Source organism: Teleopsis dalmanni, chromosome X, assembly GCF_002237135.1.
Source record: "Teleopsis dalmanni isolate 2A chromosome X, ASM223713v2, whole genome shotgun sequence".
NCBI lineage: Eukaryota > Metazoa > Arthropoda > Insecta > Diptera > Diopsidae > Teleopsis > Teleopsis dalmanni.
The window spans coordinates 16416134-16428487 of record NC_051848.1 but is presented as its reverse complement, the minus strand read 5'-3'; the positions used below and the strand labels follow the sequence as shown (position 1 = coordinate 16428487).

Genomic DNA, 12354 nt, shown 5'->3' with positions numbered 1-12354 from the left:
CGTACTTGACTTTTATGTTAGCACATTTTTCTGGAATTTTGTTAATTTATTGTGAAAGTTTCAATTAATTAATTATATTTTTTTGTTTTTAATAGTTAAATTTCACTAATATTCTTTACACATATAATGACGAAATAATTTCTTGCAATTATAGAGCTCAAGTGGCAAATAGTTGAACATTGTCTAATTTTTGGGGGATTAATAAGAGGATACTTATTAAAAGTATTCCCATATTTTCGTTTGGGTTTGGTGCCTGCGAGTGTGTATCATCTGGTATGTGGGCTGACATTGTGACTATTCCATTTCAGTTAATTTAGGTAAAACTATATTTGAGCAAGACGCAATGCAGTAGTTATTCTTTTACCTTCATCGATTTCCAAACACATCAGCGATAAACAATTACTTTAATAGTCATTACATGAAGGCTTTACTTAATGATGACGGCGTGCCCATGAGAAATATGTCGCAGACAATGATGCTAAACACGCTTTCGCTGTAGCGTGTTGACATGTAAACAAACTCACTTTGCGCTCCCCTACACCAACAACAAACAATTCCTAAGGAAGAGACACTATTTAAATGTATATGTGCGTGTGTATGTAACAACTCGTACAACATCATTCATGCACTCACATAGCATTTGAGATAGCATTAGCATAAGTGCGGCGAGGAGGAAAAAATCAATGAAAAGCTTCTGAGTTTCACGCGGAAGACGACAGAAACTCTAGCAACCAAAACAACTGCAAATGTTGCTAAGAAATGTTGCGCAACATTTGTGTCAAAGCAAATGCCTGTGTTTCACCCTTGAAACTTCCCACTATTGTTGCTTGAAGCAAAGAGACAGGGATATTCGTGCGTGTTGAGAGATTTGTTCACTGTGAGCACAGCATTTGGGCAACAAAACAAGTGAAGCTTTACAAGTAAAAACTGTGAATGATGCTATGAAATGCCGCAGCATCCTTAGTACGATTTCAGTAGCGGAGTTTCTTTCATACAAATCGGACGAGCAGGACTCATACCCAATTCCAGTCGACAAGTGAACATAAATAAATATGTTAATGAGTTTAATTTGTTTTTGAAATATGCGACGTGTTTGAAATGTGCTTGAAATTTTCGATTAAAAAACTGAAACTAAATAATTTTTTTTTTTAATATTCGAATTGATATAGCAGAGTTGAAGTGCATTGCAATACACTGTAAAAAATAAATTGAAGTTAAATTGCATAATAAAACTAAAATCGCAATGCCAAACTGTGCGATGCAATTGCGATATATTGTATTAGATGCATAATAGGGTAAGCCAAAACCTACTGCAATATTTATTATTTACAAGTTATAAGTTTATACATATAATGTTTTATATATAAATATTTTTAATATTTGTATTAAGAAATTTTAACAGCTCAAGCGAATACTTCAATGAAATCATTTAGATAATATACCCACATTAGCAGTGAGTGGTTCCAAGGGCTGTTACTGTATTTTGAGACCGTCATTGTAAATAGTCGCTATTGCGCTATTGTCACACGTTTTGTGTGGCGTGTGGTGTCCTTATTTGGAATTTGGTGGCTATTTTTATTACTTTTTTCGGGTATTTAAATGTTCAACAAAAAAAAAATAAATAAATAAAATAAGACAAAAAATTATAATAATAGATAACCTAAAATATTGAAGGCAAAAAACTAGAAAATTGTGGATTACTCAAGGACACACTTTCGGCTGCGACTCGATGGTGGGGTGCGTGGCTCCTTTCCTAGCACGGAATTGAGTCTTTGGCGTAAGATAGAGATAAATGCGAGTTCATGTAGCCCACTTTTTTGTGCTGCTTAACTGTAATTTCTTTTTTGGCAAATAGATATGCACAGATATAAATCCTCGACTGCCGCAAGACCATATACAGTTCGGCACATAAATGTATGGCGTGTTTCGGTATATTTATGTTGTAGAAAGTAACATAAAAGTGGCAAGGTTTTCGGTTTGTGTCTGTGGCTGTGGCTGTGTGTGGTGCGCCAAAAGTAAGGCAATAGAGGAAATATTTGGTTTTTGCCACGTTTTTCTTTATATTTGTGTGCCAAAAAAAAACATTTTTTTTATATTTTTCTTTCTACATATTTTGGTTTTTTTATTCAATTTTTATATTTCTACAACGCTTCACAGCACTTTAAATTGCGCTCCATTTTTGCTTTGAACATTTTTTACTTGCTCTTAATAAAGAACGTTCCTGCAAAAAGAATAACGCAAGAAAACTGTTTCGCCTCTTAATTTAGGGTATCACATCAGAGAAGGTCGATTAGCCTAAGCTTATTGGCTGTGTAGTTCTAATTGGCTCTTTATTAAGATTGCAGCCCAATGAATGAAATTATTAGTTGAGGCTACAGAAACTAATAAAATGCCACAATATTTTACTATTAAGTACGTTCAGTTACTGACAATGTGACGCATACTCTTAACTTTCACGTTGACTCTGAAATTTATGTCAATAATCCATTGCCAGAACGGAATATTTGGATCACACCTTTTCAACAATTATAACGATTTACCTATATGTATAAAGGAACAGAATTAAAACACTTAAATATATTTTTTGCGGTTTACGGAAAGTAGTGTAGATACCTACAGGCCATACTGTTAGCATCAACGATTCTAACTAAAGTCTAGAATATGTATAAAATATATCAGAATCTAAACATCTTTTTATGCTGGGTAATGACGACTGGTAAAGATACTTACAGGCCTTAGTAATAGTGACAATCATTTTAAACACTACAAGACTGTATAGTAAGTCTAGAGTATATCACTTGGTCTTATTAGTAAAAAAATGACAGCATCGTCTACTTTTAGACTTAACTTTAAGTGGATTCGCAATGTGGATTTAGTGACTACGGATACGACTTCTTTCTAAATTACACCTCTCGCATTTGCAATTTCGATAGGAAGCTTGAAGCGAATTTCATCTAGAGATATACGGCTGTCTTGAGATCCCTCTTTAGAGGAGAGTGTAACCATTTTTACTGATGGTTTAAAAATAGTTAGCATTGCTGACAGGAAGCTTTTTCAAAAGAACTGAATAATTCTATACACTATAGTCTTCACGATCATTACGCTGTGTTTCAGATAGTAACAGTGTTGTTTAAGGCTTAACACCACGGTGCTCTACAGACACTTGTATCAATTGTATCCATTAGAAATTCTAATGAATTTTCGTCAGCACCAATGAAGTTATATGTTTTAAACACAATTTCCTCCTTGTTAAGGAGCGAGCCCCATCCAACCTCTGCTGATCTTTGCGTCACAGCACCCGTTTATGAAAACGCAACACCACGCCAAATGATGATACATAAATGCCAATCATTCTTTCCGCGTAAGTTTTGGTATTAACTACAGCCACTACAACATTGCCAACCTCAGTTGGTTAGCACAGTCGATGATGTGGGCACCTGACCCCCGTAGAATCAGTTTTACACCTTCTGTCGGGTGTCGCAAGTGCCGTGTCACTTACTACCATGCACACTTGTGAACAGTGTCGGCATAGCACCGGAATCTTAGTCGTCACTTACGACAAGCAATATTCTAATTCCTTACCCACAGGGGGTGTGTTTCAGATAGAAGTAATAGCTCTTGAGGAGTGTATCAGATTGTCAAGCTATTTTAAAATCTTAGGGTCAATTCCAGTTTAAATCCAGGACGGTTTTTGTTTGGTTCACATTTTTGAACGTGATATCGACGCAGTCTGATGTCTCTATATGCTGGGTTCTAAAGATAGGTATATTTTCTATATTGCAATTGCAATATAGAGAGACTAGCCAGACGAGGTGCTTCTGGTAGATATTTGACACACAATATATCTGGGCATATCTTGATAAAAGATGAAAAGATTCAACAATATGAATGGAAATTAGGCACGGTGTGCTTACAAGTCTCAACCGATTAGTGAACTATGCTAAAAGATTAAATCTCCTTTATAACTATCCATGCCGCAGTTGTGAAGAGGACAATGAAAGTGTTTTACATCTGCTTTGTCATTGTCAAACCCATGTGGTGCAGCATTTTACTATTTTATAGGCTTCTTTTTTGAGGATTTTTAGAAACTCCAAAACCTCCCACTACAAGGCATTTTAAGCTTTGCCATGATTCAAGGTTATTTTGAAACCTTTAAATTTTCTTTATACGGTGACACAATCGACCAATACGCAATTGTAGATCATTGGGATCGCCGGTGCAACCAAAGTCTAGAACATAATTTGGTTGTCTTCAATGGTTTCTTCTGTTAAGCATATCTATCATGTATTGTTTATGTTAGTTATTCTACAATTGAAATAAGTTTCAATTCTATGTTTGAAACACATTTTTGTTAATGGTTATGGTCTCCTAAATTAAAGCATATCCAATAAAAATTTAAGTTTTGTTCCAATAATCAACCAAGCATGCGGATTTCAGTTCTTTTGAGAAATACTACACTAAAATTACAAGTAGAGAAGTTGCTCTCAGTTCAACCCAACGAAAAATGGTCTGCTTTAGATATGTAAATAGAGTTGCGAAGGTGATGGAATATACAAACTCCGAGGTTAAGAAAATAGATTCTGGTTCCTGTGCTATAGTCTTTTCAAGAACTATGTATAATAGTGTCGGTAAACATGATCTCTAACATTTTTGACAGCGCAAACCGGTCCTTGCTCGGTTTTGTAAGAAAAGATATTATCTTATATACTTCCGAGTTGCTTTTGTGGATAAGGTCAGAGGTTCTTTATTTCAAGTATGTAGAAAGGCAAAAACTTCTGCTTTAGATATGTAAATAGAGTTGCAAAGGTGGTGGAATATACAAACTCCGAGGTTAACTGAATAGATCTTGGTTCCTGTGCTATAGGCTTTTCAATAACTATGTATAATATCTAGACGAAACCCACATACCTCCATACTTTATTTTGAGGATTTCATTTTCATAATAATAGAACGATGTGACTTATTACAAGGATCATGTTTTTTGATGTGGGTGTGTGTAAATAATTCTAGAGTTCTACAGAATCTAACTTATCTAACTTAGCTAGTGTCGTCTTATTTTAGTGAAACGGATAACAAATATTAATAATAATGTTAGATTTACTTATCTACTGAATAAGTAACTTTTGATAATGTATTGTTGGAATTTTTTACAGCTTTTAGAAAACGAAATTTAATTATAACAAATAAAAGCCATTCCATATCCTCATTGTATTTTATAAAATTAATCTTCTTCATGCAGACACCACAGAAAAGTTTTGTGGAACGCCACATTTTTCCATTTCGCTAAGCGCTGGCTCTTCCACTGCTTTCAGTGAATATTTTTGAAAGTCTGAAAATTGTATCTATGCGATACTGCCTTCATTGAAGTGTTTATTGAGTGCCTTTGAATATCGTATATTTAAATCACGACTTGCGATTATGTGGAAAAGTAAGCAAACGAAGTCAAGAACGTGGAAATTATTAGCGAAAATATTTTTGTCGATATTTTCCTTATTTTTAAAAACCTTTTTAATGATTTGGTGTGGATGTGTACATTATTACAATATATATATAGGTATATGTATATATATATCACAATAAATAAATATAATGAAGATTATTTGTTCCTAAAATGAAATAAAAGCAATCATTTCGTGTTTTTAAATGAACATTAAACCGTTCTTTTCTCGTCATTTTTCAAGTATTAAATTCAAGTCCCGTAAGCATTACAGTGAAAGCATTATATCTGAAACTCATTAGAGAGTATTTCTGCATATCATCGAGAAATTTTAATCTGGCACCAGCTATTTATAGATACTTTAAACTTCGGGTATCTTCCATGCAAATATGATACGAATAACTTCATGATTTCATTTAATCCCAAAAAATGAAAATATAATTAATATTCTAAATTACTTCGTTTTACATCTCAAATGCGAAATCTAAAACAAGCTGAGAATTGTTAGTTTGCGGTACGCAATTAATTAAAATAAAATAACAACGTGTCTACTTCATATCGTTAGGAAATATTTTTGGAATAAAACCCAGTGAAATAATTCGACAATATATCTGCTATATTACGTGGTCCATACGTGCTTCATATCCACTGGAGTGCAATTAAATTTGCTATGAATTCATTATAACCAAAAATTGTTTGAAACAAAATGAAAATTTGGAAAATAAAATGTAAAATTCATTTATTCTCGGCTTTAATTACCCAAATTACAGGAGCAAAGGATTGCAGTGAGGAATAATTAATTTAATAAAATTTTTGTTAGGCGGCTTATAAGGATAAAAGCATTTTAACATTCGTAACACATTATTAGGTTCAAAGGCAATGGGAATTCATGACGTTATGGTGAATGTGCCAGTTGATTCTGCATCGCAACAACAATGTTTTCAAGTGGACTGGTTAGTTTAAAGGTGGCCGCATAAGCCTTATCATCACTTAAAACCATCGCACAAATACAAAATTTGGTTTTGGACAATCATTGATTGACTGACAAAGATTTAATTAAAGTTCTAAATAAATAATGTGGTACAGTGAGGAATATTTGATGTGAAGTCTGTCTTGGGTTTCAGAAATCTGTGACCCCAATGGGTGTCAGAGTCACAGTCGTTAACAATGCAACGAAAACATAATCGAACTCAATTTTGTTACCAACTTCTCAAGCGTTTCAGAGAGGATAACATAAATTATTGTCTGTTTTCATCACTGTGGGCGACATTTTTGAATTCACCATCACTATGATGAAAAGAAGAAGCTAAAGCGTATTTTTAATCCGGAATCCAAGGTACTAGCATCAGGAACTTTGTTAGTAGATTGCCTCCAAACTAGTAAAGTCATTTTCTCAGTTTATTATTGCACCCTTTGGGCTCATTTGAATGCAAATATTTCTGTAAAAAGACCTGATTTGCAAAAGAAAAAAGTAGTGCTCCATTAAAATAAAGTGCCACCTGATATAGATAAAAAAATCAGTGCTAAGTTCAGTAAATTAAGGTAAGATTTTTTTTACCAACTAGCCTTTTCATCCCAACTCCATAACAAATGGTTCTAATGTGATATGAATAAACGATACAAGATTAATAAAGCTACATAATCGATTTCCAACTTAATACGAATATAGTAATATGATAATAATAAAATAACATATTAACCTCTGCCACAAAAGCCCAACTGTACTTGCGCGAAAACTCCTATTAGAAAAGCTTAGCTTTTTGCAAATCATTTGTTTTTTTCACACTATATCAATAAAGACCCCGTCACAGAGTGCTGTTTCTACTACCTGTATTAACTCCATCAAATGGAATTGTCAATTAAGAATTAAATAAATAAGAATAAGCAAAACTGTGACCTCATAACAGCAAAAATTTTGAAATAACCACCTAATGATGTAGTAGCATTTATCATTTAACATAAGGCGAAAAATGTGTATTCGATAAAACACACTCATTTCCAATGAGTACAATGAACAGTCACTGAAATCAAAATAAAACTAACACCCAGTAAACAACGTAATGATGTTAAGTCATATCGCTCAATTTGTATTCTTTCCATACTCTCAAAAGTATTTAGATCATTATTCCAGTCTTTCTTAAATGAACAATTAGTCCATATCTTGCGATCCAAATGCCTACCACTCAATTTGTATTCTTTCCATTCTCTCAAATGTATTTAGATCATTATTTCAGTCTTTCTTAAGTGAACACTTAGTCCACATCTTGCGATCAAAATGCCTACCACTCAATTTGTATTCTTTCCATACTCTCAAAAGTATTTAGATCATTATTCCAGTCTTTCTTAAATGAACAATTAGTCCATATCTTGCGATCCAAATGCCTACCACTCAATTTGTATTCTTTCCATTCTCTCAAATGTATTTAGATCATTATTTCAGTCTTTCTTAAGTGAACACTTAGTCCACATCTTGCGATCAAAATGCCTACCACTCAATTTGTATTCTTTCCATACTCTCAAAAGTATTTAGATCATTATTCCAGTCTTTCTTAAGTGAACACTTAGTCCATATCTTGCGATCAAAATGCCTATCTTAACCAGAGTCCTCCACCTATTATGCTACGAAGCACGTCATTCTCATTTTAAATATATATGTGTATATCTTAGTTAATAAGTTTTAATTGAAATATTGAAAAGATTAATCTGTTGAAACTAAAACAGGATCGGTAATCGATTTTGGTTTCAGTTATCAACATTTCCTTTTCTTTGTTGTCGCCATTACGTTTTCAAATACACATTAGGTCAAACACATAACAACATCCTGATAGTCATTTTATTACAGTTGGCGTGAACTGCTTTCTAATGACATATTATGCTGCCTTCAATATAAACTAACAAACAAACTATTTATTAATTTGGAACCATTGGATTCAATGGAAACGTGATTACAGTTCATTTATGTGCGAGTCACAGCAGCAGTTAAACAAAATGGAACGAAATTGCTTTTAAAAATATGTATGAAATCAATTTCCCGCAATTTGTAGATACGAAACACACATCCACTCGCACGAGTGTGTGTGCGATATAGATTCGAAAATGTGCCGTTCTACGTATAAATGAAATGATTAATTATTGTGCATAAACAGATATTTATGATTGCATTAAAGAAAACAATATTTTCACAGCAATTCATCTGCTTCATCTGCTTATGTGTGCGCATCTGTTTATTTGTGTATCTGTGTATCTGTGCATCTGTGCATGTGTGCATGTGTGCCATAAAAATATAACAAATTGCATGTGTAGGTGCGCTTTTCGTCCTGTATGTGCAAGTGTATAGAATTCTGGAAGAACATTGAATTCAGTAGAAATTAAAGCCATTAAATTGCAAGGCAACACACACACGCACATATCGCACAATAGTGTACCACTCTCAGATACAATCGTAGTTGGAAAATGCGTAATTTTCTACAATTTGAAGCATTTTGCTTTTACTGCTCTTAACTGCTCTTTACCGCTCTTTACCGCTCTTTACCGCTCTTTACTGCTTCATTCTCGGTCTTACGGGCTTGTCTTTATGAGTTTATGTTGTCGTATAAACATTAATTAAAGCATTGCACGCATACCAAGACAAGAAGAGCTTATTTGTGAATTTGTCAAAATAAATGTAGATAAATATGTACAGTCATCTTAGCACAATTACATTGACATTTAAACTAAACACAACGCCACACATGCGATACTTGCCATACTTGCCATACTTGCCTCAATAAATCTCAACTCACAGAACAACAGTGCGTATGAGTGACGGCACAGCACACCACAGCTTCCACCGAGTATATGGGAGGCGTATAAGCGTATGGAAAGCATATGTAAAACTCAACTGGTTCATTTTTATGTGGCTCCGTAAGACAGAAGCTGTTGTTTAACAGCGAGCATATATTATACATTATACAGACTATGTATTTAGATACTTTGTCTATATGTTTGTGTTTCTTTGTCTGTTTGCCTGTTTGTCTGTTTGTAAGTGAAAATAAAAATTCATCAAATTACGTTTTTGCAACGAAAGCAAATCTCTGTTGTGTTTTGTTTTGATTTTGTTTGTGAAGTGCACATATAAAGAATATTAGCTAAATGAATTTGATCCAAATTTTTGATTAGAAATTCTCCTGTGGGTAATTTGCCTTCAATGTTTACTACACACACAAAAAACTCACAGTTTTATTTATTCAAATAAAATCTTGTTATTTGCATACATTCGCATATTTGTGCATATTTGTTAATGGCTTATTAAAAATTGATCAACTTCAACAACAACTGCTGTGATTTATTTAAAATGACCATGGAAAAATGTTAATTTTAGCTTAAACCAAATTTTGAGTCTCTTTTGCATAGCAGAAAAATAGTTATTATTATTATTTATAGTAATAAAAGTGCTAATGTTGATAATAATTCTTTATAAAGAGCGCATAATATTCAATGAAGCACATTTTAATCCTTAAGCGCTATTTAGTGGCACTAATTTGATCTAATTGAAAGAGAGTGTGGTTTTCATTGTGAGAAAATAATGTCATTAAATATTGTCATTATTTTATAAATGATTCAAAATATAATAATTATATATTTTAATCAAATTTGTTATTGCATATATATATCATTATCTTATATATATAATTCTTCTGTACGTGTGTTGACAGTGAACTCCTCCTAAACGGCTGAACCGATTTTGATGAAATTTTTTGTGTGTGTTCAAGTGGATTCAAGGAAGGTTTAGATTCACAATTTTTCCCACTGGATAATGTTTTGTTAATCAATTTTTTATTTTTTGGTATCCATATACATTTATATTAAAAATTTTAAATTTATTCATGCTTACTTTGATTTGTAAAATGAATCGTAAAACTGCCGTTGCATAGCTTAAGTGCATTTAAATTCCGCAGCATAATTATAGGTGAGCCAATTTTTAATCTTAAGTAATGTGGTGGTATTCTTGGTAAATCCAGCGAATTCAAAAATTCAACACACAAAAAAGAAGAATTATATATATAAAGATAAAAATATCGTACAAAAAAAAACAATCTTCGTGGACGAGGAAGAAGTATTGGTCGACGGATTCGGAATTCACAATTACTCCAGAACCGTCGGTTAAATAGATCGGCAGAGAACAATGAAGATGTAAGAAACCAGGATACAATGAAAGTTAAGAGCAACGCAACGAACGCCAGGAAAATTAATTGCAAGGGGAAACAACGTTCGCCGGGTCAGCTAGTATATATATATATGTATATTATATATCATATATATCATTATCATAGTATGGGAAAATAGTCATTTATAATATGAGTATTCAGAAGTTGTTCGGTAACTCGAATATAGGTAAAGTAATAAAATGACAAACGTCTTAACTCTTTCCAGATATAATTTCAAAAGAGATTTGTCACAGTTTTTTATTTGTTTTGTTTTATTTATATATTATTGTACATAAGGCAAGAAACTAGCAAAAAAAATTAGGAATATTAGGAATTCTCCTGATGTAAGCAAAGGCGAATTTGCCGAATCACGATTAGAGATACACAAATACACCGTACGAAATAAAAGTTGAAACATTAAAAAACAAAAATCGGCTTTTAAAATATTTTCCACGTAACGACTCAAAAATTTAAGACAAAATTACAATAAACTGATATTTTACCGAATACCAACAAAAATGATAAAAGCTAATGCCACAGTAATTCAGCAATGCCACAAATATTTATTACTTTATGGAATTTCTGAGCATCAATAGATTCTAGATTTTTGTATTCGATAGAAATACTACAGACATTTAACGGCAAACACTGCAAAAGTCAAACAAGCTTATATATAGCTGTAGTTTACGCGTTTTTTCTAACTTAACAAAGCAAGTACATTTGCTCGTGAAATAACAACAATAGATTTATAAATATCCATTTTTGAACAACAAAAGTCAAGTGCAAAATTAACTCACGCGTGTAAGACTTGACACACCATACTTACCAGGGTCCTGGTTCAAAAACTATATATGAACTCTTAAATATCAACAATTTTTTTCAAAAAGTCGTTGTTAGGTTTTATCCTTTAAGTATAATAGATTTCTTGTGAGTCATAAATTATGTTGTTAAGACAAAAAAGATCAGTTTGAGTCAGTTTATTAGATCTTTAGTATTTTTGTTATACTGGCATATAAGGTGACAGCCGTTAGCTTAACTTAAAAAATATTTAACCGTTGAATTAACTCGAATTAGTTATCATTGTGATATTATTTATATACTTGTAAATTTTAGACTTTTGTTATGATCTGTATATAGGCTCATGTTAAAATATGCTTTCTTTAAGATGTTTATAATGCAACTTCTTTTGATTACTTTTTTATTTCATAATTTTCTTTAAAATGTAGTTTTTTTTATGAACTTTATTTGGAATCTGACATTTTAATAATTCCTAAATTATAGTTACTTAAGAGAAATAATTGGTTTCTACTGACATTAAATATTTTATACATTAAAATTATGTGGTAGTAGTTATAGTTTAAACCTTAATACAGTCATTTAAGGTTTAATTTATAAAAATAGTTTTAATATGATATATCTCTTTATCTTTCTGGTTTCTTCAGTCTTTTCAAATGAATTAACTGTATATAAAATATATTAAAAATATTTATATAATAATTTATTATTGGGCTAATTGGTCATTTAAATAGAAATAAAAAAACTATAATTTATTATTTATATTTAGAAACAATTAATATATTATTAAAATATGTTTCCGATATTTCGACTATATTCGATAGTCGTCTTCAGGGAAACTTTTGATAAAAATATTTATATTATATGAAATATTAATTCCGCAATTTCTTCTCTTTTTATCATTGCATTAACGAATCTATTCTCTACATGTTTTTG

The 12354-nt window shown here is 32.0% G+C and overlaps 1 protein-coding gene across 1 annotated transcript in view; it reads left to right on the top strand.

Annotated features, from left to right (window-relative positions):
* Positions 1-973: 973 nt before the first annotated feature.
* The window catches only part of LOC119689705 (mucin-5AC), a 41922-nt gene continuing 30541 nt past the window's right edge, over positions 974-12354 (top strand). Inside the window, exon 1 of the mRNA XM_038104594.1 lies at positions 974-1295. The gene's annotated coding sequence lies outside the window, so the exon portion shown is untranslated. The remainder of the gene's footprint in view (positions 1296-12354) is intronic.